The sequence below is a fragment of the Caretta caretta genome, chromosome 4 (assembly GCF_965140235.1).
Source record: "Caretta caretta isolate rCarCar2 chromosome 4, rCarCar1.hap1, whole genome shotgun sequence".
Lineage (NCBI taxonomy): Eukaryota > Metazoa > Chordata > Testudines > Cheloniidae > Caretta > Caretta caretta.
In genome coordinates this window covers 138270010-138295420 of record NC_134209.1, presented here as the reverse complement: position 1 = coordinate 138295420, position 25411 = coordinate 138270010, and the positions used below count along the sequence as shown (strand labels likewise).

The window sequence follows — 25411 nt, the reverse complement described above, 5'->3', positions numbered from 1 at the left end:
CGGCCATCCTCTGCCCCAGGTTCTGTGGCAGAGCAGCTTTGTTCCTTCCCCCATTGTAGGAAACTTTCCTGCGCCATTTGGCAATCACTTGTACAGGGGCCAAAGCAGCACATAGGCGAGCAGCATAGGGAGGAGGGCGGAAGCCACAAGCATGAAGTAGATATATCCTCATTTCCCTGCTTACCCTTAGCAGTGAGATGTCTGCTAGAATGACGCCCCACCTGTGGAAAAGTGTGTGGGAATTTTAGAATTTTTCTCCTAGCATGCTGCACCATGACCCTTGCAAAGGGTGTGTGCTCTTTTCTCCTTGAGGAGCGACTCCCCACCCCCAACACTCAACATGCTTTGGTTGTTCGCAGAGATGCATGCCTGGCAAGAGTCAGTGAGAAAGTGATGGCAATGTCGCAAAAGGTATATTTAACTGAAATGCTTCAATGTCATGTGTGAATTTAACAATTCTGCTTCTGTGCATTATCCCTTGTGCTTCGGCAGCTGTGGCCTTCAGGAACACCCCACGCACCCAGTGTCTCCGCCAGATAAGAAAGTTCCCAAGATGCAGCAAAGAAGACATGTTCTGGGAGATACTGCAGTGTTGCGACGCAGAGAAAAGGGAACGCAAGGCGTACTAGGAAGCTGAACGGCAGGACAGAAAAGAGAATCAGGAGTTTGTTAAGGATGCAACCGAGCGGATGATTAAAGTCGTGGAGGAGCAAACGCAGATACTGAAGTCCTCAATAATGCTGCAGACTGAGCAGATCTATGCTCGTCTTCAGAACTCTTTTCTTGTCCCACCCAAACTCCACCCACACAGTCCTTTCCACTCTCTGGGACTTCTGGGTTTCCCCTTCACTCCGCCCCCTCGGACAACTTTCACAATGATAGCTGGACCTACACCCAGCTGTGAAAGTCTGCCCTTCCCTGGTTCCTCCTTTCCCACCAAGTGTCTTTGTTTGTTTGTGTGTGTGTGCTGTTTCTTGTGCAATAAAAGCAAAGTTTTCGAACGGTAACTCATCTTTATTTGTTCTCTCCAGATTGAGATTGCAGGCACTACCAATACATGCATAAGCATATTAATCATTTGCTTACTGGAATGTAAGGCCCCAGATGTCACCATTGCTATGGGCATTTCAACATCCCCCACTGTAATCTTCTGGTTTGGAAAGACAGTCTCAGCTTGTAGCTTTCTATACAGGCCGGTGTTCCTGAAGATGCATGCGTCATGCTCCTTCCTGGACCACCCCACGTTGGTGTCAGTGAAACGGCCATGGTGATCCACAAGCACCTGCAACACCATGGAGAAGTACGCCTTCATGTTGATGTACTCTGTCGCAAGGTGGTCTGGTGCTAAAATTGGAATATGTGCACAATCTGTCCCCCCACCACAGTTAGGGAAACCCATTTCTGCAAAGCCGTCCACTATTTCACGTGCATTTCCCAGAGTCACAGTCCTTCATAGCAGGATGTAATTCATTGCCCTGTATACTTGCATTAATGCAGCCCCAGTGGTAGACTTCCCACTCCAGATTGATTCACAACCAACCGATAGCAATCTGGAGTCACCAGCTTCCACACAGTGAGTGCCACATGCTTCTCTAGCGATAGGGCAGCTCTCATTCTGGAGTCCTTGCACCACAGGTCTGGGGTGAGCTCCATGCACAATTCCAGGAAGGTGGCTTTCCACATGCACAAGTTCTGTAGCCACTGCTCTTCATCCCAGACCTGCGTGACAATATGATCCCACCATCCAGTGCTTGTTTCCTGAGACCAAAAGCGATGGTCTAGTCTACCCAGCTGTTCTGTGAATGCCAAAAGCAATCTAAGGTTGCTTCTATCCATATCACGCAGGTGCCTGCAAATCATCTTCAGTTAGGAACTTCACGATTAACTGCACTGCCACCCATTATGTCTTCATGACAGTTAACAGAGCATAAGAGAACAGTGCGGCATCCATCCCTTCTCACAAAGCTGCCGGAGTGGACAGCAAAGAGGGCTGTTGCAAAAATGCCAGGAAAGAAAGCTGGACAGTGCTGGGACAGAAAGCAATGTATCATTGCAGTGCTGGGACAGAAAGCAATGTATCATGGGACATTGAGCCTGGTCCCAGGGTGCACCATGGTCCGCTCTGCCTTTCCACCACACCTAGCGACAGAAGGTGTCAAGCTGGACTGTGGGATAGGTACCCACAATGCATTGCTCACACTTAGTGCCCCCACTGTGAATGCGCTCTGTCGACAGAGGGAGCGAGTGTGAACAGGAGATTCCAATTTTTAGTATGTTGACTTTTGGGTGTTGACATCACTTTTGTCGACAGAACTTGGTAGCGTAGACATGGCCTAAGTCTCAGTTTGGACCTAGGGGGTGTGATTCCCAGGTAGCATAGACACACCTGTGCTACCTCTGCTTGAGCTAGTGTGCTAAAAATAGCAGTGTAGCCGCAGTAGCATGGGCAGAGGCACGCAGCAGCATAAACCTGCCTGGACTCCATGGGTACGTACTCAGCCCTGATAGTCTGTACCACTGCTGCCCATGCTACTGCAGCTACCCTACTATTTGTAGCATGCTAGCGAAACAGTGCGAGTATGTCTAAATGAGCTGGAAATCGCACCTCTATCTACAAGTATAGACACAGCCTAAATGGGGTAGCAGAAGGATGTAGATTACACCAGCATGCACACAAACTGAGTGAATCTACTAACTGATAATTGACTTCTTTATGAGAATCCATATTACACGTCACTATAGGAAGGTGTCCAATGAGCTGCTTCAAGATCAGGTCCTGGAGTACATAGTTATTGCCGGAACCAGAACTAATTTTATCAAAAGCTGTACTGACCACTAGTCTGCTATAGCAGTGTGTAAAGTGATTCACGTGACTACAGAATGTGCAGGCAGTTAATTCATTAACACTGCAGTCTCTGGGTGGGCAAAGGTATGGCAGATGAACTCATGTGTCTCGTAAATGCCAGGAATATCAGCATCCACTCTAAACAAAGTCATTGCAGACCCAGACTGCCTATCAATTCCAGTGTGGGAAGATAGGCCATTTCAGCAAGAATGTGACAGGCTTCATTCCAGATAACAGATTTGTCAAGACACTTTTCCTAACACTCCTGTCCTGAGCATGGGTTATTTCAGTACAATCTCACACCATTAAGAAACTGTTTTGCTCCTGTATGCTGACATTTGTACCCCGGGGGACATGTCGCATTCTACTGACACTAGATACTAGTCAAGCTATGACAATTCTGCCTGAATTGCATACCAAAAATGGCTTCTATCATTTCTAAGACGTGCCCTCAGATCCCTTCTAGGGCATAGCTAGCAATATCTGAACAACCTTAGAAAGCGATCCTTGTGCTGACTTGTCTGAAGACACTGATGATTGTATGATATTTGCTGTATAGCTGCAAAGTTATGGTGCAAGCCAATATGCCTGTTATTTGAATAATTTTTTTTCATTGTTTTAAGCCTTCAGGTTATTAATGACTGTGGTTCTTCCACACCTGATCCTACTATTTGAACCGCTGTCCCCAATGGTGACAAGTTGCGCTGAGCCTGACATGTTGGGCTGTGCATCTCCATTCATACAGAAGGTAAAATTCAGTAGGAATCTAGGTCTTTTTACCGGAAAATCTCAGACATTCTCCTTTGTCTGTGAGGTGTCCCAAATGCTACAAAATGAGACAAACGTGAACAGGAAACAGATATATGCCATCATGTAAATGTATACAGAATTCCAGTGGGCTCTTTTGTAAGAATTGGTAAAAAGATTTATCAAAGGAAAAAAAGGCCCAGGTAAATGTAGTGATCAGCTCTGAATGTGAGGAGAAAGGCCCATTCACATCAGAACATAAAAATACGGAACACCGCATACCCCTACATTAGAAACAGAGCATCCATTTTCTCAAAGGACTGGACTATGATGCTTAGAGGTTGTCCTGTAAGACAGGACTACACCATTAGAACAGAAGAGCACATGCCAAGAGACTGTGAATGCATATGCATTACTATATTGATGTAAGCAGAGTCAGGATGAGCTCTACCCTGACATCTGGTGGTGAGATGTGGCAACTTGTCGAATAGAACTTCAGGGGCTGATCTCATTTGCATAGGCACACCCACCGCGCCTAGAATGAGGCCATAGCTGCCCAAATGGTCACTTTGGCTGCTGTGGGATCCCCAGTGTCTCTGTTATTGGGGCAGGAAGAATAAATTGTTATTACCCTGATTATGGGAATCAAGGACAGTGGAACTGTACTTGGCCTTTTGTTATGATGGAGGGTCTCGCCATCAACTAAGTAGCACTCGCTAGGCAAGGGACATGGGTTCCAAAACTCTGTGAATTGAGAAAGACTGGGAACAGGTATTAATACTTGGTGGCATAGGCTCCCTGGTGAGGGCCTTACATGCTAATTGCTCTTCCTCCTCTCTCCACTGTGGAATATCAGAGCTAATTTTGATTCCATTAGGAGTCTAGTTATAGGGTGCTGAGCTGAATTCACTTTGGGCTAATGGTGCACCAGCACTGAGGCTCCCCTACTACAAGCTGAAATCACAAAAGAGCTAAACTTACTAAGAGCTGAAATCACTGAGTGTTGTGTTAAGTAGTGGGGGAGCCTGAAGCAATATGGTAGAGCAGTTTGCGGGACGGCGAGCGGAGTGGCTGGCAGAGCAGAGCCCCACGGAGAGGTGGGGCCATCAGCATTGGACCACGTAAGGTTGAGCTACATGAAAGCTTATGCTCAAATAAATTCATTAGTCTCTAAGGTGCCATAAGTCCTCCTTTTCTTTTTGAGGTAGTGGAGAAGCAGTCAAGTTCCTGGACCTCTCTGATTTATTTATTGTTGTGGATGTGACAGGGTCATAGGAATTGATTTAATTGTTGGAAACAGTCTATAATCATGAAAACAGGCTCACAGCACTGGTGTCACAGGACATGTACATATGAAGATGTGCCAAATGCTGAAGAGCTTTAGCTTCACAGGGTTGAGGAAACATCAGTTGGCAGGAGGCAGCTTTGTAAGGAAGAGGACAGGGGTTCCATCTGCATGTTCTCTTGTGGATATGCACAACATGCCAATGTGGTCTGCAGTCTCAGCTATGGTTGGGAGTGCCTTTTTCATGTGAGGCTGGTGAGAAAGCTGTGACCATTTCTCTAGGATGCAGGTCCTTGCCACAGTGATCCACATCATTGTCATCTCTGGGCTGTAAAATGCTTATTGTGTGCGTCTTTGGCAGGGTGGGGAGGTGGAATCTAGAAGCTGATGAAGAATGCATGATCATGAAATGTGTCTTGAGTAGGGTGGGTCAATGTTTTTAAGATAATGCTGGTGTCCTATGCGCTGCACTGGCTTCTAAATTACTTCTGGATGAAGTTCAAGGTGTTAACCATGAGCATCTTTGAAGTCCTAAAAAGAAAAGGAGTACTTGTGGCACCTTAGAGACTAACCAATTTATTTGAGCATAAGCTTTCGTGAGCTACAGCTCACTTCATTGGATGCATACTGTGGAAAATACGGAAGATGTTCTTATACACACAAACCATGAAAAAATGGGTGTTTACCACTACAAAAGGTTTTCTCTCCCCCCACCCCACTCTCCTGCTGGTAATAGCTTATGTATAAGAACATCTTCTGTATTTTCCACAGTATGCATCCGATGAAGTGAGCTGTAACCAGACTCCCCACACAGTCCATTAGACCCTGATTCCAATGAACATCAGGGCACAATTCAAGGCTTATATGTTCAAATAAGCTTTTGACCGCTTGGCATTTATCACCCACCAGTTCAATGTCTTTTTGTACATTCTGTGCTTTTATTTTTTATTTTTTGAAATAGCACCAAGGGTTAAAATAAACAAGCAACATCTTTATGGCTTTGCCACCAGTATATGTGGTCTTTGCCTCACTGATCTTGTCATCCCTTACTATTTGAAGAGAGAATGCAATGGAGTACGGTGCCTTCAAAAGCAAAAGGGGTCAACCCTGCAAACCTGATACTTACATGAGTAAAGGCTGCTCACATGAGGAAACAACGATAGGGGCATGTCCTTACTTTATTCCTTTTGAGCTTCTTATAGTTCAGTCACAGAAAGAAAGCGGGGGGGGGGGGGGAGAAATAACAAGACAAACAAATATAGATCTACAGCCCAGTCTTCACATTCTCTTTAACAAAGTTTATTTTCTTTTCCTAACTCAGTAGTGGCAGTGGCCAGTCCCCCACTTAGTTAACCCAGCAATGGTCTGTAAGTCAGGTGAAAGGAAAGTGATTTTTCTAAATCAAACACAGGGAGGATGATGTGATTACATTTGAGCAAATATTTGTTCCTATTCTTATAGGAGGCCCAGGCTTATTTCACAGAACAAAGCCTTTATGGGCTGAGAAAATGCAATTCACTGAAACTTACCGGCTGTCTCCTGTGAATACTACTTACCCCCTACTGGATGGAATCAGACCCGCTTGAGCATTTATGATTGTCTTTCCCTCTGGTGGGCAGTGAATCCTTATATTACTACAGCAAACAGAGATTCTCCTTTAGTTCAAGTGGTAGGTGCCTGACTTTTGGGGGGAAGAAGATCCAGAACTCTGACCTTGATACTGGGCATGGTGTGATATAGCTGATGTCCCTAGGGTCTGACCACGTTTGCACACATGGATCATTAAAGTGCATACCATATGGGATAGCACACTTCACATGTATATCTAAGTCAGGGGTGGGCAAACTACAGCCAGCGGACCACATCCGTCCCGCTAGCCAGTTTAATCCAGGCCTCGAGCTCCTGCTGGGGAGCAGGATCTGGGGCTTGCCCTGCTCCCGTGCTCCAGCAGAGGAGCGGGGTCAGGGACTGCTCCGGGTGCCGCGGTTCCTGGAAACAGTGGCATATCCCCCTTACTGCTCCTATGTTTAGGAGCAACCAGGGAGCTCCGGGTGCTGCCCCCACACCAAGCACCAGCCCCCACAGTTCCCATTGGCTGGGAACTGCAGGCAATGGGAGCTGCAGGGGCGGCACCTGCAGACAGGGCAGTGTGCAGAGCCTCCTGGCTGCGCCTCTGCTTAGGAGCCAGAGAGGGACATGGTGCTGCTTCTGGGAGCTGTTTGAGGTAAGCACTACCTGGAGCCTGTGCCCCTGAGCTCCTCCCATGCCCCAACCCTCTGCACCAGCCCTGATCCCTCTCCCACCCTCCGAACCCCTCAATTCCAGCCCAGAGGACCCTTCTGAACCCCAAACCCCCCACCCCCACCCCAGAGCCTGCATCCCCAGCCAGAGCCCTCACCCCTCCTGCACCCCAACCCCAATTTTGTGAGCATTTATGGCCTGCCATACAATTTCCATACACAGATGTGGCCCTTGGGCCAAAAAGTTTGCCCACCCCTGATCTAGGTACTTCTATGGCCTTCATTGCCACAGTGCCAGAATGACTGACTTAGGTCTTTCTCTTACAGCACATCATTTACACAATTTGAGGAAATGGACAAAACTGAGAAAACGCCCTGTCTGGGACAGTACCACCTTTAAGCAGTGCATGTAAACTTCTCAAAACCACTGAATTTGGAACAACTGAGCCACATTATCCCCACACACATCAATATGCCCATAAGAAAACAGCAGGGAAATTCCATTTTTTAAGTTTTACCTTAATGAAACATTTAGTTAATGGGGCCTTGGAAACATCAGTGAGTACATCAGGCAGTACTATGCTTCCTGTGTGGAACAGGTTCCTGGAGGCATATTGCTCCAGATCCACACAGGTACTTAAGTGTCTAAACCCACAATTTAGGTGCCTAAGTATGGGGTTTAGGCACCTAAGTGCAAGTTTTAGGCTCTACTGCAATTCACAAAACTCTTGCAAAACCAGAGCAACCCACACCCAGGAGGAAGATAGGCATTCGCCTGCCTACCTCAGGTGCTGTGCCTGATCCAGGAGACATGCTGAGTGTCTGCCTATCAGACAGGGTCCCCTTCAAAATCTGGCAGGGGGATGAGATGCTGTCATTGGTGCCCACCTACCTTACTTTTAGGCCAGTGTTTAGAACATTTACCTGGGATGTGGGAGACCCAGTTTCAATTCCCCGCTCTACCTGAGGGGGAGAGCGGATTTGAACAGGGTTCTCCCACACCTCTCAGAAGAGGGCTCTAACCACTGAGCAATGGAATATACTGATGTGGGGACTGAAGAATCATTGGAGCAGGAGGACTGGATTCTGGTGGTCTCCATCCTCCCATGTGGGTGCCTTCACCACCAGGCTATAGAGTCATGCTCACTCTCTGGCCCAATGATTCTTTAATTATTTATTCACAATGGAATAGCTTCAGCAGGAGAGACTGAGGGAGCCCGGGTCAGAATATCCCATCGCGCCGTGGTTACAGACCCACACCCCTCTTTCTCCCTCTCAGGCAGTGAATCTGGGTCCCCCACATCCCGTGCAAGTGCTCGAACTATGCGTTAAAAGTTATAGAGTGACACCCACACCCCTGTCTTCTGTGGAATTAGGTAGGAGCCTAACTTATTCTCACAAGAAAAAGCATAGGTGTCTAAGCCTTCTGACTCCTACACAAGGGTTCCCATTCATGGATTGCTAAACAGAGATAGGCACCTGTCTCTGGGAAATCGCTTCGGATACACCCCTCCCAGCAATATATCCCACTTGCTAATGTAGATGGCTCCCCGGCTACCACGCTGGCTTTTGTGGATCACATTGAAAGGCACCTATCTCTTCCCATTCACTGTATAGGGAGTCTAGGTGCCAAACTTGGGCTTTGTGGATCATGGCACTGGAACATCTAACTTTCAGGCACTTAAAAGTTAGGTGTTGCAATGCTTACAGACACAAACCAGAGCCTCTGCTGTGGGAGTGAGGGATCATCCTTCAGGATAGGTTGTCCTCTCCAGCGCATCATCAAGGATCTACAACCTATCCTGAAGGATGATCCCTCACTCTCACAGATCTTGGGAGACAGGCCAGTCCTCACTTATAGACAGCCCCCACAACCTGAAGCAAATACTCACCAGCAACGACATACCACTCAACAAAAACACCAACCCAGGAACCAAACCCTGCTACAAACCCTGGTGCCAACTCTGTCCACATATCTACTCAAGGGACACCATCATAGGACCTAACCACATCAGCCACACTATCAAGGGCTCATTCACCTGCACATCTACCAATGTGATATATGCCATCATGTGCCAGCAATGCCCCTCTGCCATGTACATTGGCCAAACCAGACAGTCTCTATGCAAAAGAATAAATGGACACAAATCTGACATCAGGATTCATAGCATTCAAAAACCAGTAGGAGAACACTTCAATCTCTCTGGTCACTCAACAATCGACCTAAGAGTGGCAATTCTTCAACAAAAAAACTTCAAAAACAGACTCCAACGTGAAGCTGCAAAACTGGAATTAATTTGCAAACTGGATACCATCAGATTAGGCCTGAATAGAGACTGGGAGTGGATGGGTCATTACAAAACCTAAACTTAATTTCCCCAATACTAATTTCTCCCTACTGTTACTCACACCTTCTTATCAACTGTCTGTAATGGGCATTATTCCCAAATATTAAATTAAATTGATGGCAAATGAAGAAATTACAATGTAACTATGGCTGATTTTCAGTACTGCACTGTCCTTTGATACAAGCTCTGGCCCCAATCCTGCAAACACCTGAGCACACACTCAGCGTTAAGGATGAATAGTGCTATTGAAGTCAGAGACACCACTCAGGTGAGCAGAGTTAAGCATGTGCATAAGTGTCTGCTAGAATGGAGGCTTAAACACCGATCCTGCTAGTCAGCTAGTGGATCTGAATGGGTAGACTTGCAGAGCTCTATATTGGTGCAAATGTCCATTTACCTTCATTAGATTGCAGGATTTGTTACAATAGTTAATATTTGTAAGATAGTAGCCGGAAAAAAGATTAAAATTATTTGCTAACATTCTAAAAACAGGTTTAATGGGAGCTACGAGTAACAACATTTTCCTCTCATTTGCTATCTTTTTTTTCTTATGTTGGTCTCCAGCACAACAATTTATTATAAAAGCAGATTAGGTCTAGTATTCATCTGTTGCAGAGATGGTTTTGAATAACTGCCTAGCTGCCATATTTACATCCATTACATCCATCCCTGCTGCAGACAAGGCAGGGTTACTGGGAAAAAATTGCTCTTCTGTTTACTCAGACCTTTCAAGACTAATTCTCAAACTGGTACATTTCAACTAATGAAACAGAGGTTACAAAAAATAATATATGGGTTTAATATCAGATAGATAAATGGATAGATAATCAAAAAAGTAGGATACAGCAGTTGCAAGGTATTTACGTGCCAGATAGGCTAAACATTCGTATGTCCCTTCATGCTTCGGCCACCATTCTAGAGGCCATGCTTCCATGCTGAGGACTCTCATTAAAAAAATAATGCGTCAATTAAATTTGTGACTGAACTCCTTGGGGGAGAATTGTATGTGTCCTGTTCTGTTTTATCCGCATTCTGCCATATATTTCATGTTATAGCCGTCTCAGATCATGACCCAGCACATGTTTGTTTTAAAGAACACTTTCACAGCAGATTTGACAAAATGCAAAGAAGGTACCAGTGTGAGATTTCTCAAAAATAGCTGCAGCACTCGACCCAAAGTTTCAGAATCTGAAGTGCCTTCCAAAATCTGAGAGGGATGAGGTGTGGAGCATGCTTTCAGAAGTCTTAAAAGAGCAACACTCTGATGCAGAAACTCCAGAACCCAAACCACCAAAAAAGAAAATCAACCTTCTGCTGGTGGCATCTGACTCAGATGATGAAAATGAACATGCGTCGGTCCGCTCTGCTTTGGAGCGTTATCAGGCAGAACCCATCATCAGCATGGACACATGTCCTCTGGAATGGTGGTTGAAGCATGAAGGGACATATGAATCTTTAGCGCATCTAGCACGTAAATATCTTGCCAGCTACAACAGTGCCATGCGAACACCTGTTCTCACTTTCAGGTGACACTGTAAACAAGAAGCAGGCAGCATTATCTCCTGCAAATTGTAACCGAACTTGATTGGCTGAAATAGGACTGAGTGGACTTGTAGGCTCTAAAGTTTTACATTGTCTTATTTTTGAATGCAGTTATTTTTTTGTACATAATTCTACATTTATAAGTTACACTTCACAATAAAGAGATTGCACTACAGTATTTGTATTAGGTGAATTGAAAAATACTATTTCTTTTGTTTTTTACAAATATTTGTAATCAAAATAAATATAAAGTGAGCACTGTACACTTTGTATTCTGTGTTGTAATTGAAATCAATATTTTTGAAAATGTAGAAACTATCCAAATATATTTAAATAAGTGGTATTCTATTATTAACAGCACAATTAATTGTGATTAGTTTTTTTAATCACGCGATTAATCATGATTTATTTTTTTAATAGCTTTTCAGCTCTAATACTACATGCAAATGACTTTGAGGGTCTCTTTTTCAACACCCAAAAGCATGGAAATTCAGAGTTAAGACTGAATCTCTATTTCCAGTGAGCCTAGGTATTGAAGGGGCTTTAACCAGTGACAGGTGCTGTCTATGGAACACAGCAAGTTAGAGAGACAAAGCTATGAATTAAAGAGATGATTTCAACCTTATCTTAATTTTATGAGTTTTAATCTGATCCTCAATGTTATCTGAAAACAGTGTTTATGGTTTAATTAGATATAGCTACAATTAGTCAAGCAAATAGCTAGTGTCACATTTTCTGACCTCAAGACTGGAAAGTTACTATAGCATCTAATTCAATGGCAGAGCTAGGATTCTACCTATATGTTCAAAAAGGCTGAAGGTTAGCACACTCTTCCATGTTTACAAATCTGCCCAGTGTCTGTATAGCTGGTAATACCCAGAGATGTTTACATTCTGAAGTTTTAAAATAGATTTTTTTTCTCTTCTCTAAAAACACATCTAACAGCTGGCAATTGGATAGTTTAAATATTTTTCCTTGTTTGTTAAGGTTGCATTAATTTGCACAGGCTGCTATGATTCAATCTGCACCTTATTGATAATGCCACCTAATGGTTTGAATTTACATAAAAATAATACAAGCATCAAAGGCTATCCAGGAGTTTGAAACATCAGAAGTAACCACAGTGCACTGAATAAGATCCTATGAATAATTCAGGGACTCCAACATCTTAGTCATGGGAGCCTTTAAGATCTACATGCACCAGTCTCTTCTCTGGAATTATAAGTTATAACAAAAATACTCTGTAAGGCACCACATTTAAAGCACATGAAGGCTGCTGTCTAGTAAGTTTATTTAACTTATTTGCATATAATATTGCTTCTCCTCTCAGCAACTGTTAAGCCTAAGCATAGATAGGTCACACGAAAACCGTAGCTTTTGGGCAACAAAAATAATGTGATAACTAACATCCCTTCCAAATCTGTAATCATCTGAGGGGAAAAATACAACAAACACCCCCCCCCCCCATATTAACAATTAACAATATTTTTTTTAAAAAAAGTCCATTTTTCAACAACCATCTTTTCATTTTTAAAATGTTGACCAGCTCTATTATTAACCCCTCTTAGTGTGGAACCAGGGTAGAGCACAAGCTAGGTCCCCTACTGCCTATCAGAGGCCATCCTTTGCCTAGTGTAAATGCTGACTTCCAAAATTTCCCATCAGTCCTCTCTTGAAGGCATTAGGTGCAGGAGCTATGCCATATTGGCGCTCTCTCCAATTCTTCTCTGTTACTCATCAGACACTCTTTCATACTCACAACCCTGCCTTCCAATGAGGTCCTGTTCAGTGCCCTGTAGAGTTTCAGAGGGCCTTTCCTTGAGTACTTGAGTGCATTTCTGCAGTGCTTTGGAACCTGTATTCCTCAATGTTTTACCTTCCATTTTCTTTGATTAAGTACTTTGATGCCTATTTTCTCAGTAGTTCAGCACCTGCCTTGTTTTTTTAGCTCCCCTTTTCTTGGTGTTCTTGCAACTCACCAGTGAATGTATGTGACAGGTTCCCCTCTGTGCTGATCAACGAAGGATACAAGTTCTTATAGCCCCGGCTATTGAAGCTTGATTCTTTAACACAAGCTATAGCAGTTTATGCTTCAAGCTCTGGAAGTCCCTGGTTCAATTTCCAGTGTGTGGGTTGTGAGTGCAGCTCTCCCGCTTTGATGCCTAGCATCCCAGAACCTGTTCTGGTTTGGTCTGTGCTGAGCAACAAGTGATATATTTAGAGATGGGCCCAAACTGCAAAATTCAGAGCTAGATCTTAAACTAGCAAATCGGGGGGAATTTGGTCTTGGGTATTGATGGAGCCCTCTCTCTAAATACATTTATTATAACAGATAAAGCAGGATCTTGTTTGAATAGACAGGAAATTAAGAGTTAAGGTTGAAGCTCTAGTCCCTGATTGCCATTAAAAGAAAACAGGTTGCATGGTGAAAGAAAGAGAATTTCGGCCTCCATGTAGCAATGTCCTTCAAAAGCTTCTTTATACAATTATTTCTGTGCAGAATTTTGGCATTAATTTAAAGCAAAAATCATTCACAAATTGTTATAAAATAGCCATATTATGGGAACAGACAGATTGTAATGACTCATTCAGAACACACTGTTATAACCATACATTCAGACATTCAATGCCTGAGACAAATTGTGGCTTGGGGGTTTACAGAGGCATCCTGACAGCGATGGCAGCAGATTACAAAATTCATCCTTTAGACATCAAACGCCCAATTTCCAACATCATCATCATCATCATCAGGCGTGCTTTGAACAACAAAGGAGGAGTTGCTGTACATCATTTTTCATTGCTTGATAGATGGAGAATGACATGGTAGGGCATATTGCAACTGAACGCATTGATCTCTAAAGTCATTCGTAAACAAAACATCATGTTAAACAACCAGGGTGGCAGTTATTGTGTGAGAGCAGGGAGCTCGCTAAATCTTTGCATCCATGCACATTATTGGTCTTTGCATGGATGTGTGCATATGTTTCAGTGAAGACATGGATACACAGGGTATGTGCATAAGTGTGTGCTTATGCAACAGGAGTGCATGTAATCTCTCCATGATAAAGCCATGGAAGTGTTGAAGGAATTGCTGACACCAGCGTGTTGAAATTAACCAGATCCTACAGTCCTAGCTCTGTCTTGACTCAGGTAATTGAGTATTTTAGAAAACGTAACACAGGGGTCGGCAACCTTTGGCATGCGGCCCATCAGGATAATGCGCTGGCAGGCCACAAGACATTTTGTTTACATTGATCATCCACAGGCATGGCCCTGCCCAGCTCCTAGTGGCCGCGGTTCACCGTTCCCGGCCACTGACAGCTGCGGGAAGTGGCGTGGGTCGCAGGGATGTGCTGGCCACCACTTTCCACAGCTCCCATTGGCCAGGAATGGTGAACTGCGGCCACTGGGAGCTGCAGGGGGCCATGCCTGCAGATGGTCAACGTAAACAAAATGTCTCGTGGCCGCCAGCAGATTACTCTGACAGGCTGTGTGCTGAAGGTTGCCGACCCCTGAGGCAACATATTGAGTAAAGCAAACTAGAATAGTAATTTAAAATGAGACAGAGTTAAAAGGTTCATTGGGGAGAGGAGATTTAACAACAAAATAAACGAAAATGAAGACAATAACCAACATTGTCAAGTTGTCTGAGGCAGGGAACATTTTTTGTTCTATGTTTATAAAGTGCCTAGCACAATGGGATCCAGGGCCATTCCTGATCAGCTCCTAGGCGCTTCGGTAACACAAATAATAAAGGGCTAAACTGTAGCTGTGACACAAGTATTGAGCAAGGAGCAGTGTCTAGCAGCACTGTCCCAGGAGCAGATTTACAGAGTGGGGAGTAATAGCTCAGCAGAAGATGCTGCTCTCCCTCTCTCCCTGCCACCTATGATACGCATAGCCAGCCCAAAGCAGTGAAGGGGCGCCAGGCACCACCTTTAATTTCCTGGACAGGTGCATTGGCGGAGCCTAAATCTGCTCCAACATGGAAGACGTTTATAACAGATTCGAAATAATTCACACACAAAAGGAAGAAAATGAAACATAAAAGCAGCAAACACAGTGTCAGTACAAGACAGACCCAAACATGCATGAATGGATTAAATGAACAAGAAGGTAACAATTTAAGGAATTAAAATCATCTACTTCAAAGAACTCCCAAAGCATAAGAATGTTCATAACTGAAAACTCTAAATAATGTTAATGAGCTTTACCTCCCTGAAAGATATTACATTTTGTAATTTGAATTGAAAAAATACATTTACACTTATTTTAGAAACTAACTGGTGACAAAACAGGGCAGACAGTTAAATAGAAGCAATACTTGAACGTAAAGGTGGGTTCCCCTGTCCTGCATGTGTTTAATTTATTGCAATGGAACAAAACTGCTTCATTTTAAACAGAGCTGGTGAGATCTGCGCAGACTTGTTACTGACTATTAAGGCCCTGAGTCTGTAATTGGATTGTCTGTTTGAACCCTCACACCAGTACGAAGCCCCAGTGACTCCAATGGGATTCTATACAGATAGGAGGCTTTGCCAACACTGATCTGATAGCAAGGTTAAGAGCTAAAATGTTTGAGAAAAGAAGACTTTTAATGGCTCATGAATTAATTATTTAAAAAGTTCCAACTTCATAACAAGAAAAGGAGGACTTGTGGCACCTTAGAGACTAACAAATTTATTTGAGCATGAGCTTTCATGAGCTACAGCTCACTTCATCGGATGCATCTGATGAAGTGAGCTGTAGCTCACGAAAGGTTATACTCAAATAAATTGGTTAGTCTCTAAGGTGCCACAAGTACCCCTTTTCTTTTTGCAAATACAGACTAACACGGCTGCTACTCTGAAACTTCATAACAGAAAACCAAAAAATGACACATGCTTTCACTGTGAATGCACAATTAATGGTTCCAAGAGCACTTTGGTTAGCAGCAAACAAGCAGCTGACTCACAATAAAGTGGATGTGTAAGGTGGCAAATATACTAGAATGCCCGACAGAGGACAGAGCACTTAACAGCATTGCCCTAGTTCCCATTATTTAGTCCAAACTTTGCTAACTGCTGCTGAAAATAAATCTGAAGTACTGTAGTTACAAAGGCAGCTGAAAGCTCCTTACACTTCCTTCTGGGTGTCTCTATAGACAGTTATACGTAATCCAAACTAAGCGTTCATACTCCACCTCTACATAACTGCAAGGGTCAGCAAAGATACAAACTATTTTTCAGCAGATGCTGCCTCCCTTCAACTGAGAAACACCTTATTCCCACCAAAACATGGCAGAATCCGGCCCTTATAGATTACAGAATGCCTGTAAATTACTCAAGACGGAAATGACATGGAAACCGTAAGTGAGACTGGAATGATTTGCTTCATCTGAATAACGGTTAAAACAATATTATAGGTTTATCTCATTAGCAGGTAGATGCTAATTCTCTGACACTTCTACATGACAGTTGAGATGTTTCTGAGAGGTATAGGCCCAGTTTTCCCAGGTGATTAGTGCTTTTGGATGGCCCATTGACATAACTTTAAAATGGTGGGATTTCTAAGATGGTGAGTGCTCGGCATTTTCTGAAATTCAAATCCCTTTAAAGTATGTCAACGGGGGCACCCAAAATCACGAGTCACTTTTAAAAGCCATTGCTAGTAACTTTTATGGCTGCATAGGAGCTAGAGTTAAAGAAACAGATATGTAGGTCACAAAAATTCAAACATGGCAGTGACCGCTCTGCAGCACGAACAATGCTCAGTGTGTATTTCGGTATGTGGAGGGAAAACGGCATGCTAACCAAAAAAGTGCAAACAGAGGTCACATTCTTAACACAGGCATTTGGATTTTTGAATAATTGCAAAGGGCAGCCAGGTAAGTTTCAACTGAGAAAGTCTGAACCCTCTACACAACTGTGGGCGTGAAAGTTCCAGATGAAACTGGACTTTTCTGAACTTCCATCTGAATTCTCTGGGGGGAGAGGGCAGCGGGGGAAATGACAAGAAGATTATTGTGATTGTGGCTTCCTGATGCTGCTCTGCTTGGCCTCACTACAAATTAAGGTTGCTAAGGGCAACTTTAACTTATACCACTAGCATAAATGTTCCTGGATGTTACACGAGGTAAGACCTAAGCATTGTGAAGCAGCTCGTTCACCACATACCCTCCCTTTAACATGCACCACCGACATCTCCTCTGATCCACCTACTGTCTCTCCTTATGCTGGGCAGTGCAGCCCCAGTGGAAAAGGCAGGCAGGTGATGACACAGGCACAGAAGCATAGCCGCTTTCTTGTGCTTTACGGCAGGTGGAGATTCCCCCTACACAGGGGAAATTCTCTGGGGGGTTCTCTGCTGGTTTGAATTCTTTTTGCCCTGGTTATGCAGTGCCAGGGGAACTGAGCGGACCCAAGAATACAGCCCTTTGTGTTGTATACATGCCCGACTCTTTCAGAATGGCTGGAGGTGTCAAGGGGGAACTGACAGCGTGAAAAGTGAGCCACCAGATCTACTACCCCTCATACTGGTTATCCAGAAAACATTTACCTGTTCACACCCATAGTTCAACAAGAATACCCCATCCCTGTGTCGGGCAGGTATATGTATTGCCTGAGGGAAGGAACAGGATGAAGTCATTGATTATGTGACTGATGTGAACGCTACAATTGCTGTACATACTTATCTACTTCAACACCGCAAAAACAGAGAGCTTAGCAGAAAGTAGCCTTGTTGGCAGACACTTTTGATGCACCAGCAGTTACAGATTTCCCACACAGGCAAGTAATTAGGGTGAGGAAGACAGCATCACAGGAAAGTGGTTTTATATGCTACAGATTAAGACTCTGACTGAAAGGTTTAGTTGATAGGAATATGTCTGTGTGGGGCGGGGGGAAAGGAACGCAGGTGACAGCACTGAGAAAGTTCTCTCAGTTTCAAAGTATAACCCAAAAGCAGTGTTCGATCACAGCCTACCTGTGCTGGCCGCCCCTGTCAGCCGTGGTGTAGATATACCCTCACTTTGTACAGATGACAGACCAGGAGTAAAATTTTCAAGAGAACCTAAGTCATTTAGGAACCTAAGCCCCATTCTCCAAAGCGGTAACTACAGCCCTTTGTGTTTTATACATGCCTGAGTAGTTATCAGTGGTTCATAGTCATGCTGGAAGGGCCTCAGTTCTGGGTCCAGTTCTGTTCAATATCTTCATCAATGATTTAGATAATGGCATAGAGAGAACACTTATAAGGTTGGCAGATGATACCACGCTGGGCGGGGTTGCAAGTGCTTTGGAGGATAGGATTAAAATTTGAAATGATCTGGACAAACTGGAGAAATGGTCTGAAGTAAATAGGATGAAATTTAATAAGGACAAATGCAAAGTTAGGAAGGAACAATCCATTGTACACATACAAAATGGGAAATGACTGCCTAGGAAGGAGTACTGCAGAAAGGGATCTGGGGATCATAGTGGACCACAAGCTAAATATGAGTCAACAGTGTAACACTGTTGCAAAAAAAACCAAACATCATTCTGAGATGTATTAGGAGGAGTGTTGTAAGCAAGACAAGAAGTAATTCTACTCCATGCTGATTAGGCCTCAACTGGAGTATTGTGTCCTGTTCTGGGCACCACATTTCAGGAAAGATGTGGACAAATTGGAGAACGTCTAGAGAAGATCAACAAAAATGATTAAATGTCTAGAAAACATGACCTATAAGGGAAGATTGAAAAAATTAGGTTTGTTTAGTCTGGGAAAGAGAAGAGTGAGAGGAGACATGGTAACAGTTTTCAAGTACGTAAAAAGTTGTTACAAGAAGGAGGGAGAAGAATTGCTCTTCTTAACCTCTGAGGATAGGGCAAGAAGCAATGGGCTTATTGCAGCGAGGCAGGTTTAGGTTGGACATTAGGAAAAAATTCCTATCAGAGTGGTGAAGCACTGGAATAAATTGCCTACAGAGGTTGTGGAATCTCCATCACTGGAGATTTTTAAGAGCAGGTTAGACAAATACAGTACCTGTCATGAATGGTCTAGATAATACTTAGTCCTGCCATGAGTGCAGGGGACTGGACTAGATGACCTCTCAAGGTCTCTTTCAGTAGAACCTGGGAATGAGCGACAGGGAAAGGATCACTTGATGATTACCTGTTCTGTTCATTCCCTCTGGGGCACCTGGCATTGACCACTGTCGGAAGACAGGATACTGGGCTGGAAGGACCTTTGGTCTGACCCAGTATGGCTGTTCTTATGACTCAGGAACTTTGGAACCTGAATCACACAGACAAACTCCTAAGGACCTCAGTAACTTATGAAAAAAGCACTTAGGCTCCTTAGAGGCATGTGGTGGGGTGTGTATAAACTGTGATAACAGGATCCAAAGGAAGAAATATCAGGATGCACAGCAGGACTGGTTCTGTCAGGCTCTGAAACATGTGGGAATGAGGGCCATGGGAGTCTCTCCTTAGACTTTTGTGATGCTGAGTCAGGAAGCTGAGCAGTACATGACCTGAGGGAGACGGACGAGACCTCCACCATGACTGCTCCACTGCCACCAAGCCAGTCAAGACTTTTTAGAGCTGTTTAAGGGCTTATAAATGTGCTGGGACTCCCAGTATGATACTTTATGTTGGATTGGGAGGGCAGAGTCATTTCCTCTCTTGCTTTCTGTCTGCCAAGCTAAAGATTGGCTACACTACACATGGCACCTCCAGGGCCTTTCAGCAACCATTGCCTGGATGCTGCTACAGCTGCGGCCCTCTTTATTTTTCCCTGATGGATTACACCAATTGTACCTAATAATGCAGCTTAGAATTCAGTTAATTGGCCAGCCCAGTTTGAAACTGTTCCAAATGTTTACACGGCTCTATTTTACATTTTCTGTTCATGTGTGGAAGTTTTTCAGCTGCAGTGTTCTTTTGTGCTGGGAAATCTCAAGATGTTTTCCACTGTAGCAGTTTCTCTCTCAGACCACTTGGAAACTACCCATTTGCATGATGGCATAATGTGTGTGTTAGAACATCTGGCCAATCTTTAGCTTGGCAGACTAAGAAGGTTACCAGAGATCACTCACAAACCAGGTCACTGCTACAGCACACCTGCTAGCCAGCTGCAGCTTCTCTTTCTGAGTTGTCGCACACAGAACATATCTCCTGAGTGCAAAGGGAAATCTCTCCCACACTCAGTCAACCACAAAATCAATATATATATAAAAAAAACTCAAACACATACTGAATTCCACTCCCACATATCCCTGAAATTCATTTATTTTGACTCATTATTTTAATCTTATGCTTGAAGAGTAAATGGCAGGATGTTGAGGTGGAAGTTAAAGCCAGAGATGCCTGTAGCACGAAGCATTTTCCAGTGCTTTCTCCACAGACAGCACCTTTTGCCTGAACCCAGAGCTATGGTGTACCAATATTTCATTGTTTCTGTAGCCCACTCCTCAGTGTATTATGCTGTGCCTGATCCAGGAGGCTATGCCTCTGCTGTGGCTCCCAGATAAGGGATTTAGCTTTGACTCTAGAGTAGTGGTCTCCAAACTTTTTACGCCCAAGATCACTTTTTTAATCTAAGGGCAACTAGGATCTACCCCGCCCCTTCCCTGAGGCCCTGCCGCTTCCCCAAAGCCCCACCCCGCTCACTCCATCCTCGCCTCTCCCCCACCCTCACTTTCACCAGGCTGGGACAGGGGGTTGGGGTTCGGGAGGGGATGCGGGCTCTGGGGTGGGGCCGAAGGGTTCACAGTGGGGGTGGGGGCTCTGGGCTGAGCCTGGGGCAGAGGGTTGGGGTGCAGGAGGGGGTACAGGGTGCTGGCTCTGGGCTGGGGAAGGGGGTTGGGGTGCTTGCTCTGGGAGGGGGGGTCAGGGCTGGGGGTTGGGGTGCAGGCTCCCACCAGGCAGCACTTACCTCTGGTGGCTCCCGGTCAGCGGCGGACACAGCGAGGCTAAGGCAGGCTCCCTGCCTACTCCAGCCCCACACCACTCCCAGAAGGAGCCAATGAGCCCCTGCGGCCCCTGAGGGGGAACGGGGGGCACGTGGATGTGTGCACTGCCTCTTTCTGCAAGCACCACCCCCGCTGCTCTCCCAGCCAATGGGAGCTGCAGGGGCGGTGCTTGCAGGCAGGACCAGCGCATGGAGGGAGACCCCTGACCTCCCTTCCCCAGGAGTGGCATGGGGCCAGGGTTAGCAGGGAGTCTGCCTTAGCGGCAGCCACACTACACCACTGGAGATCGCGATCAACCAGTTGGTGACCACTGCTCTAGAGGCTCAAGCTTTCGCTGTGAAGTTTCCCAGGTTCAATCCTCAGGGATGGCCAGCACAGCAGCTGTTACACTTCCAATGCAGACACATGAGTATTCAAAAAAAAACCAAACTTATTTTTTAAAATTACAAAATAATATTCTAAACATCCATGCAGTACCAATCAGCAAACTAAAACACTGACCCATCAGATGGATCTTGCAGAAGAAACAGTCCTGAAATGGTCCATCTAAGCTTCTTCTTAAGGAAAAGAGCAGGTACAGGGCCTAGGTTCAAAGCAAAAAGCACAAAACAGAACAAATACCGACTGAATAGGTTACATTCTTTGTAGTATGTCCACACAGGGATTAAAAAACGCAGCTGGCCTGGGTCAGCTGACTTGGGCTCGCAGGGCTTGGGCTTCAAGACTGAAACATTGCTGTGTAGACATTCAGGCTTGGGCTGGACCCTCTCAGGTTCCCCAAACATTTACACAGTGATTCTTCAACTCTGGAGCCCGAGCCCTGCGAGCCAGTCAGCTGAACCAGACAAGCCATGGCCAGGCTGCAGGTCTTTTGTCCCTGTTTAGACGTACCTTAAGGCTCTCGTATCAGAATACCCTGATGTAGGCCTGCAGCAATGTGTCTATCATCACCACTAAAATATCCTTCTAACTCCTGGGGCCAAACAGAGATCTTGGTATAAGCAGATGCTTGTACGGAAAGAGAAGGGATGGTACGGTAATTAGGATGCTAGCCTAGGACTTGGGAAAACAAGTTCATTTCCATGTTCTGTGACAGATTTCCAGTGTGACCTTGGGTAAGTCACTTCGTCTCTCTAGATCTCATTCACCATCTGTAAAATGAGGTGTAACCAAGCCTGTGTGAGTCACAATGGAGAATACCAAATTCAGGACAAACTGCTGAGAAATAGGGCAGCTAAACCCCAAAAACTGGAGGTTATTCTCTCATGAGATATACCAAACTAGCAACAAAAGTAAACTGTTTCCCCACACTGGCTAACAAGAAGTCATAAAAGTGCTTTCCTGTGGCATTCCATCCCTTATATTATCACCGAAAACACTAGACTTAGAGATGTGTGGTTCTTTAAAACCAATCTCTTCAAATAAAAGGTTCTTCTGATCCCAAAAGACCAGCCACACCCAGGTCAATATATAACTCAGAACTTACCCAAAAATCATGCTGATACCAATCCTTTAGTATCTAAAATATAAAGGTTTATTTATAGAAAGAAAGAAAGAAAGAAAGAAAGAAAGAAAGAAAGAAAGAAAGAAAGAAAGAAAGAAAGAAAGAAAGAAAGAAAGAAAGAAAGAAAGAAAGAAAGAAAGAAAGAAAGAAAGAAAGAAAGAGTTAAAACTGGTTAAAAGAATCAAATACATAAAATAAATGCAAAATTCTTGATTCAGGCTTGTAGCAGTGATGGAATAAACTGCTGGCTTATGTCAAATCTCTGACTGCTTCCAAATCATTGGAAGGACCTCAGTACCTTTGGTTAGAATGCTCCCATTATTATAATCCATAGTCCAGAGGTTTGAACAGGAAAGAGGCTGGGGCAGAAAGGAGGCAAAATGGAGGTGTTTCCAGGGCCTTTTATACCTTCTGCCATGTGGCGGGAATCCCGTTGTTCTTACTGTGGAAGAGATGGTGGTTGGAGTCACATGGACAAGTCACATGTCCATGCATGATTTCACCTAGTCACAGCAGGAAATTCCATTAGGTGGACATAGGCATCTCCCATGGTCCATTGTCAGTTAAATGTTCTTTTGATGGGCCACTCAATTTGAATAGTCCCTCCAAGATGTGCTGGCTAGCTGCCTTGTGGGTGTTACCCCAGGAGCAAACATTTGAAATCCAGGTATAGAGCCAATACTCATAACTTCAAATTCAAAAATGATACCTGTGTACAAATAGCAAAATCATATTCAGCAAATCATAACCTTTCCACAGACACCTTACTTGACAACCTTTGTTCAAGATTTGTTGCAAATATATAACAGTGGTTTCAACAATGATCTATATGGTCATATTTTAATCAGATAATGTCACATGGGGATAATATCATTTCCTTATCCCACAGTGGTGCTGTGAAGTTAAATACATTAAAAGATTGTGAGGTGCTCAGATGCTATAGAGGGCATATGAGTACCTAAGGGAGGATAGACACAGTGTTTCCTCCCATTTAACTGTGATAAATTTTATTTTTCTGTGTTTTATATACAGAAATTCTAGACTTATTTCTATTAGGGAAGCTCAGAAGTCCTAGCATTTGGGAATCAGGAAATTCTGGTTTCCAAACTAGTGACATTTGGGAAATTTTTAAATTCAAGTTTGGAAAAAGGCAGGGCATTGAACACAATGAAATGCAGATAACACTTACTTTACATTCAACATTCTGTATGAACATTAACTAATCAATCATATAATTAATCAGTCATGCAAATACAATGCAAAGCTGTGTATAATTTGAGGAACCTCTAGTGAGCTGGAGAGTAAGAAAAATGACACAGTCACAGTCAGGTACTTCAGGCTACTTACACCTTTATCCTGAAATTGGTCCTTCAGGCTCCACATGAGCCCTTGGGTTTGCACAGATCCAGTTAAGAGAATGAAGGCTATTACTTCACTGCCTTGCAGACTGTTTTTGTTTTAATACCCGTATTAAAGGGCATCAGCAGGGTCCGTTGGACAGAGCATCAGTCCGAGTCCAGAAACCTGGGTGTGATTCCTGGTGTTGCTCTTGACTTCTTGTGTGACATTAGGCAAATCATTTAGCATCTGTGTCATCTGTGAAATGCATAAATGTAATTAGCCCACTCTTCATAAAGCACTTTGAGATCTGCAGATGAAGTGTGCCGTACATACTAAACGTTATTGTCAAGGTTCCTCCCTGACTCTGAACTCTAGGGTACAGATGTGGGGACCTGCATGAAAACCTCCTAAGCTTACTTTTACCAGCTGAGGTTAAAACTTCCCCAAGGTACAAATTAATTTTATCTTTTGTCCTTGGAATAACCACTGCCACCACCAAACTCTAACTGGGTTTACTGGGAAATGTAGTTTGGACACGTCTTTCCCCCCAAAATCCTCCCAACCCTTGCACCCCACTTCCTGGGAAAGGTTTGGTAAAAATCCTCACCAATTTGCATAGGTGACCACAGACCCAAACCCTTGGATCTGAGAACAATGAAAAAGCATTCAGTTTTCTTACAAGAAAACTTTTAATAGAAATAGAAGTAAATAGGAGTAAAGGAATCACCCCTGTAAAATCAGGATGGTAGGTACCTTACAGGGTAATTAGATTCAAAACATAGAGAATCCCTCTAGGCAAAACCTTAAGTTACAAAAAAGACACACAGACAGAAATAGTTATTCTATTCAGAACAATTCTTTTCTCAGCCATTTAAAGAAATCATAATCTAACACATACCTAGCTAGATTACTTACTAAAAGTTCTAAGACTCCATTCCTGGTCTATCCCCGGCAAAGCAGCATACCGACAGAGAGGCACCGACCCTTTGGTTCTCTCCCTCCTCCCAGCTTTTGAAAGTATCTTGTCTCCTCATTGGTCATTTTGGTCAGGTGCCAGCGAGGTTACCTTTAGCTTCTTAACCCTTTACAGGTGAGAGGATTTTTCCTCTGGCCAGGAGGGATTTTAAAGGGGTTCACCCTTCCCTTTATATTTATGACAGTTATATCTGGAAATCCTGTTTGAGTAAAAATTCTGAGTAACTGCAAAAAGGGAGAAACTCTAGGACTCCAAGCAAACAGAGGACAACTGGAACTTACCTCTTGAGAAGGTTTCCAGCAAATGCAGAGGATCAATTCTGCAACCTTTCTTCAGCCAGCATTGGTTGCCCCACAGGTGTGTTGGAATGTGGACTCCAAAGGGGAACACAAGAGCTGGACTGAGCAGGATCAGTGTTTAATTGCACTTGACTTGGTAATTCCATGAAAAATCTAGACAAAAAGCCAAAGTTGACTGATTTCAAAATATTTTAAGCAGCAAAACTCCTTAGTTCTAGACAGCTTAGAAATTCATTGGGGCATTATTTGAGCAAAACAAGATATCAGTGCAGTTTGCAAGCTGGGACAACTTAATTGACAGGTGATAATGTTGCTTTTTGGAAAAAGCAAGAGAATATAGAAAATGTTGT

At 44.0% G+C, this 25411-nt stretch overlaps 1 long non-coding RNA gene across 1 annotated transcript; it reads right to left on the bottom strand.

Moving 5' to 3' along the window:
• Nucleotides 1-22633: 22633 nt before the first annotated feature.
• LOC125635578 (uncharacterized) lies at nt 22634-25210 on the bottom strand. Its single transcript, XR_007356311.2, has 3 exons — nt 25044-25210; nt 23793-24041; nt 22634-23154 (listed from the first exon to the last, which is right to left on the bottom strand). It is a non-coding gene; the product is annotated as an uncharacterized LOC125635578 (long non-coding RNA).
• Nucleotides 25211-25411: the final 201 nt, after the last annotated feature.